The sequence below is a fragment of the Rhineura floridana genome, chromosome 12 (genome assembly GCF_030035675.1).
Source record: "Rhineura floridana isolate rRhiFlo1 chromosome 12, rRhiFlo1.hap2, whole genome shotgun sequence".
NCBI lineage: Eukaryota > Metazoa > Chordata > Lepidosauria > Squamata > Rhineuridae > Rhineura > Rhineura floridana.
The window spans coordinates 7,814,560-7,821,294 of NC_084491.1; the positions used below are offsets into that span (position 1 = coordinate 7,814,560).

General features: G+C 47.4%; 1 long non-coding RNA gene across 1 annotated transcript; it reads left to right on the forward strand.

Moving 5' to 3' along the window:
* Window positions 1-405: 405 nt before the first annotated feature.
* Window positions 406-2,320, forward strand: LOC133368642 (uncharacterized). Its single transcript, XR_009758714.1, has 3 exons — window positions 406-692; window positions 1,732-1,795; window positions 2,222-2,320. It is a non-coding gene; the product is annotated as an uncharacterized LOC133368642 (long non-coding RNA).
* Window positions 2,321-6,735: the final 4,415 nt, after the last annotated feature.

Genomic DNA, 6,735 nt, shown 5'->3' on the forward strand with positions numbered 1-6,735 from the left:
GTTTTAGAGGAGGAGTTAGAGGTGTGGAGGAGAGTAGGAGGCCTTGGGAAAGAGGAGAGAGAAGAGGCGGCGTTTGGTTTTTATTTGAATTTTGTTTCTTTTTATTTTGATCTTTCTTTTGTATTTCATTTTTTGTTTCTTTTCATTTTTGTTTCTTTCGATTTAATTCTTCTTGTTAGGGTTTAGGGTCAGGGTCAGGGTCACAGGGTCAGGGTAGATTAGGGTTAGGAGGGGCGGTTGCGCTCCAAGAGCTTCAGTCATGCAGAAGATGTAAGGAGGGTTTCCCCTGCTTTTCTCGATATCCTGGCGGGAGTGCCCGGGGTCCCTCACGTGGCCTTCACCCCTGGAGGTTACAGGGTCGGTTGTCCTCCTGCTCTGTTGAGTCCAGACGTCCCTCCACCACCTCCTGAGCTGCAGAGATCAGGAGGACTCTCCTCCAAAGGCTTCTCTGAGCACATCCGCCCAAGAGGAACGCAGCCGGGCCAGAAGAAAGAGCCCCCTCCCCCAACGCTTCCGCCTGCGGTCCTCATTCGGTCCTCTCCCTCCTCTCTTCTAGCTTGACGTGCCTGCAGGGTCTCCTGGCACGCGCTCCCAAGGTGACCCCTTTAGGGGAGGCTTCCCCCCAAGACGGCAGTGCACCTGCTTCACGTGGAGGAGGAAACGAGTGGCCCCTCTCCGCGAAGCCAGGCCAGGTGAGCAGGCGTCCCTTTTTAGGGGGAGGGGGAAGGTGAGGATGGCGTGGCAGCGTCTGCGTGATGGCCACCTGCGGCTCAGGTCTTCCACATACGGAGAGCCCTGCTAGATCAGGCCAAAGGCCCATCTAGCCCAGCAGTCTGTTCCCACAATGGTCAACCGGAGGCCGCAGGGACAAAACCCACACCAGGAGCCCTCTCGCACTTGGGATCCCCAATAACTGCTCCTATGTAGAGGCACAATGTCTCTTCTTCTGGGTGGAATATATGGCCACCTTGGCTGGAAGTCTCCTCCGTCATTTCATAGTTCTCTTCTCCAGCAGCCCCCATCAACACATCTAGTGGCAGGGAGTTCCGTCCTTCAGTCCTTCCTCTTGTGTGTCCTGAATCTCCCGCCCTTCCGCTTCCCTGGAAGACCCCACTGGGTTCTAGCATTATGGAGGGGGAGAAACAGCTCTCCCTGTCCACTCCATGCACCATTTTACACGCCTTCCACCTTACGATGCAGAATAACAGGACCATGAAAGAGAGGAAAAGCGGGGAGGAGGAAGGAGGAGGATGCCAGATGTGTAATGGCGGAACAGGAGTTGGATGCCCGGCCCAAGGGAAGGCCTTTGAGGGAGGGAAGGTGGCAGGGGGGAGCAGAGGGGACCCCCTCAAGCTCAGCCAGGGGATGGCAAGACCCTGCTCAGCAAAGGGTCCGAGGAGAAGCCGAAGGAGGGAAGGGATGGAGCCAGGGAGAGGGTTGAGAGGGTTTGGCACAAAAGGGGTAGACTGAACAGTTGCAGCGGGAGGATGAGCAGGAAGAGGATAGAATAACGTATGTGAGGAGCAAACCTTTCCTCATATCTGTTCCTCCTCTTTCAAGCAGAACCACAGATGGAAGAGGGTGTCCCCTCTGGTGCTGTTCTTCAGCCTCCGCCCACTAGGTAACAGAGCCCACAGAGGCTTTCTCTGGCAAGCTAGAGCTAAGTTAGTCTGCTTTGGGTTACCCGCACTTTAATTCTTGGGACCTGATGCAGCATTTTCTCCTCTACAGCTGGAGTCTGTGAGAAGAATTGTCCTTCCTGAGCTGTCCTGGCTGTGCCTCTAAACCAATGAAGGTAAGATCTCCATCCTGGAAGCAGAGAGCCAGCCCACAGGCCTCACTTCCCACACAAAGACATCGTCTGTAGCCTCATCGGGGCATGAGGGGGCCTCTTAGCTGTCACACCAGCTGATCTCTCAAGCTGTAGGCTCTTGAAATCCCTCCTGCCCCAAGGCGAAACAAGTGGGGTGGGGTGGGGGACAGAACTAAGTGGCAGTTGCCAGCTGCTCCCTCAGTGGTGAAGACTGATGACTGCAGCAGGAGGGGACCAAATGATCTGAGAAGGGTGGTGAGGATGGGGGGGTGGCAGCCCCATTGGGCCAGCCAGGCATGGGACCTCCATCAGTTGCCTAAGTATGCCAGGGATGGAGTCTGGACCGTGCAAAGTCAAATAAAGCAGCCACAAGGACGACTCACTTCTGTTCCTTTCTTTCCCACCCAGAAGAGCTGCAGATCGAAGATTTGGAATAAGAGGCAGGACACAGCAAGGGAGGGAGCCGTTTCTCTCTCTCTCTCTCTCTCTCTCTCTCTGTGTGTGTGTGTGTGTGTGTGTGTGTGTTGCTTGAGCGCTTTTGTTGTTGTTATAGATATATTGTATTTTCTAATCTTTAGATTCATAAGTAAAGTCAATTTTGACTGACCTGCCATTTGTCTTTATGATCTGTGTGGCACCAGATTACTTGTACCCCAAAGCTGTGATCTGCCACCTTCCCAGTGGGGCTGAAAACTCATATATGGGGAGGGGGTTGGTGGCAGGTTTCAGAGGGCTTTGAAAGGAGGCATGCTAGGCAACGCAGCTACCCTCTTACTTTGCCCACAGAATGCCTCTTGGCTGGGTCTGGGGGAGAAATTCGATTCAGATTTCCTTTCAAGATGAATTTATCAAACTTTCTGATACAACATTAGAACTGAAACGCAGCCATCCTTTGAAATTCACACTTATCTGAATTTTGCAATGCAGCTCTCCAACCGAGTAATGTTTACAGAAATGCATGTATTAGGGGAAAATGTGCCCAAAGTGAAAATATTGGTGAAACTGACATACAAACATGCATCATATCAGGATAAATTGCTTGCAGAAAATGTGTACCTTAGTCAAGAGGGCATACTAAAATGTATATATTAGGATACATTTGCACTAAAATGGTGAAGAATTGTCATGAGGATTTTTTTAAAAGAAAAAAACACACAAATTGTGGCAGAAATATGGAGAACCGAATTTTCAAACAATGAGATATGGAGAGAGAGAACCAAAATATACTGATGATTCCATCCCTACTCTGAGCTCAGCCCCTGACAAACATCCCTCAGCAAAGTTGCCCCAAACCCCAAAAGCTGTGCCAGCAACCGTCAGGGATGCTGGGAGTAGTAGTCCAATGCCATCTGGAGGGCATCGCCTTGGCTTCCCAGGTTACGGTCTAAGGGCACCTGAGGCTACCACATTGCTGAAGGAAGACGTGGATGTGGTCAGTTGTCTGGACTGGGGATTGCCTGGGAATCTGGAGCACCATGGCAGCAAGGTGGGAGAGAAAATGCAGGAAAATAAATAAAGATGACCCTGTTCTAAACATACCATTTATTTATTTAAGTGTATATACTTCTTGATTGTAAACACACACACACACACAAACAACATCTCTAAGTGGTTTACAAAAGAGATTAAACATCAATCAAAGTTTAAAACATGTAATTAAAAACATTTTTAAGCAAAACAGTAACAGACTAAAAATATTAAAACACATCCACATCTATGTGTCTAAATAGGCTCACCAAAAGGGAAAAAAAGGTTTAAGCAGGTGCTGAAAAGAATACAGCAAAGGCACCTGCCTGATATCAATAGGCAGAGAGTTCCAAAAGTAGGTGCTGCCACACAAAAAGAATGATTTCTTACGAGTGTGTAATGCGTATTATGTGGCACCTGTAACCGTGCCTGTTTTGCAGATGGAAGCAGTCAAGTGGGCACATATGCGGTAAGGCAGTCCCGCAGGTAAACTGGTCCAAAACTTTTAAGGGCTTAATATATCAATAAGAGCACCTTGAACTTGGCCCAGTAACAATTCGGCAGCCAGTGCAGATCCGTGAGCAGGGGTGTTACATGCTGAGAGGGTCTCACTCCTGGACCACTGAATCAGACGCAGCGTAGGGAAGATGCATGAAGTGCACAATCTGTGCCAGCAGCGCTTGCCATTGTAGTCTATGCAAAACGGTAAGTGCATGAACGCAAATGGACCTGCCAATCAAATCCCAGCAGGTCATCCACGTAACTTGCTTCCCGGTCCACAGTTGGGGATGTGATTGACGTGTGACACGACTTTCTTGAGATCCAGTGTTAAAAGGCAGATGTTGGGATATCTCCAAGAACACTCCAGCGGGCACCTGGCTATTAAACGGGCATCGGAAATCTTTCCAGAATGACCACTGGACTTGCAGCCTTGCAGCCTGTTCCAAAAGCCTCAGTGGAGGCTTCAACTCCACTCAGGGTGTGACCGAGGGGACCTGAGCCCCAGGTCTCTTGTGGTGAGCCCAGACCTCCTGCCCTTCCCTGCTTTTCAAAATTAAAACTAATTCTTTTTGCTTTGCTTAAAATGCGGTGGGGCTCACTGCAAAGTGCAGGGCTGGAGAGACCCAAACCATCCATCACCAGCGTTTTTTAAAGCAGATTTTCCACCTGCGCAAATCCCCCATTGGACACCCCACACTAAAAAAAAAAAAAGGCAAATGAACAACACAAAACACAAGGGAAAATGAGACAGCAAAGTTAGGCGTTTATTGGTTATGTGTGCACGGTCAGTCTCCCTTGTGTGGAGGAGAGCTGCCACATGGCACTGGTAGGGGCAGCAATAAAGGAATTAGAAGTAAATAAAGCACCAGGACCCGATGGAGTCGTCAATAACTTTTATAAACATTATAAACTTTATGGTACCATTCTTATTCCTCACATGACTAAACTATATACTGTAACACAATAATGACAGGGGCAAGGATGCCCCCAACATGGTCTGCATCGCATACTGTATTGTTACTGAAAACAGGTAAAAATCCAATGCTTCCAGATTCGTACCATCCAATATCACTATTAAACACTGGTTATAAAATTTTCGCAACAGTCCTCGCAAACAGACTTAAATTGGTGATTACCAGATTGATTCATGCAGATCAATATGGATTTATACCTGGTAGGTAAAGGAAGATTTGAAAAATAGGACAAAATTGCAGGGGCATCACTACCGGGGTGCGGAGGGTGCGGCCCGCACCCGGGTGTCAACATGAGGGGGGTGACACCCAGAGCCGCCCCGCCCCACGCCGTTGCCCGGCAAGGCTGTTCCAACTCCTTGGAGGCGGGCGGGCGGCCGAGACCGGGAGCAGCATCGGTGGGCCGAGGGAGGTGCACTGGCGTTCCCAGGCCTTCTCCGGCTGGGTGCCCCTCCGGCACGCGCCCTCCCAGGGTCATGGACGGGGTGGCTGGCCTCGAGCCCAGCCACCTCGTCCATGCCTCTGAGAGGGTGCGCACCGGAGGTCCGCACCCCCCGCACTCCCACTAGTGACGCCGCTGCAAAAATGAATATGTCACTCTCCAGTAAAACAGCAGTGGTCAAAATGACGAGAGTCCCGAAGTTTACCTATCTTTTCTATGTCCTCCCAACGCAAATTCAGAAAAAAACGACTGACACTCTGGCAGCAGAAAATGGAACAATTTATTTTTAAATCAAAAAAGCCCAGAACAGAAAAAAAATATAGATAAAGGGGAACAAAAGAGGGAGGGTGGGCATTCCCAGATTCATTTCTTTATTACAAAGCTTTTCAGATTCATCATCTAATCTCTTTTATGGATCACAAATCTGAAAAGCATTGGGTACACATAGAGACATCCTAATCCTAAAGGTTTGCCTATCATTAAACAGGGAATAAGAAAAAGTGCCAAGAACATAAACACAACTATGACCCTAATATTTGGGGTATGGAGATATAAGAAAGAAATTATGCTTCCGGGAATTTCCCCTCTAATTCCAATATGTAATCACCCTGACTTCTACAGGTCAGACACAGAAATACAGGATAAAATCCGTATTGAAAATAATCTTTTTAGACTGATGGACTATTACGTAAATGGTCTTCCCTTACCACGAGATGAACAGAAAAATAAATTCAAGGAAATGGGCTTGTCATGGATATGTTGGTATCAACTTAGTACATTTATCAGGAAAAACCATATTATAACTCAGAGAACCAGACAATTAACAGAAGGGGAGACGCTAGTATTAAGTTTGGAGGGAATGGAAAAGGGGGTGATTTCAAAACTATATAGATTTTTGGTAGACAAAGACATGGGTCCCAATTCAATTTTAAAACAAGTATGAGAATCAGACCTGAAATGTCAGATTGAAGAAGAGGACTGGAATGATACGTGGACAATAGTTCCATACAGATCCACATCGACTTCCTACAAAGAAAGAGTTCTAAAAGTAATACAAAATGGTATCTAACCCCCCTGTATTTAGCACAGATTTCTAAAAATAGTACCCAGAAGTGATGGTGAGGCTGCGAAACTCAAAGCTCATACACACACGTGGTGGGAATGTGATAAAATCACAGGCTTTTGGCACGAGGTGCGGGAAGAAGTAGAGAAACTGACAAGACAACAATGTGATTTCAGGCCGGAATTAGCTTTATTGAACATTTTTATGGGACAAAACACAAATCTACAATACAAAAGACGTATAGGATTTATTCTGGCAGTACCCAGATTGGTGATTGCCAGATATTGGAAAACACTGAATGGTTTAACACTGCAAAAATGGCAGAAGAAACTTTGGGAAATAGCTCTGTTAGAGAAGTTAACACAGAAAATAAGACTGGCAGAAGAAAAAAAGAAAACCAAAGACTCTTTTGAAGTGGATTGGTGGACTTTTATTTTGCCTTCTACATTGCACTTTAGTTTGGGACCAGAACAATCTC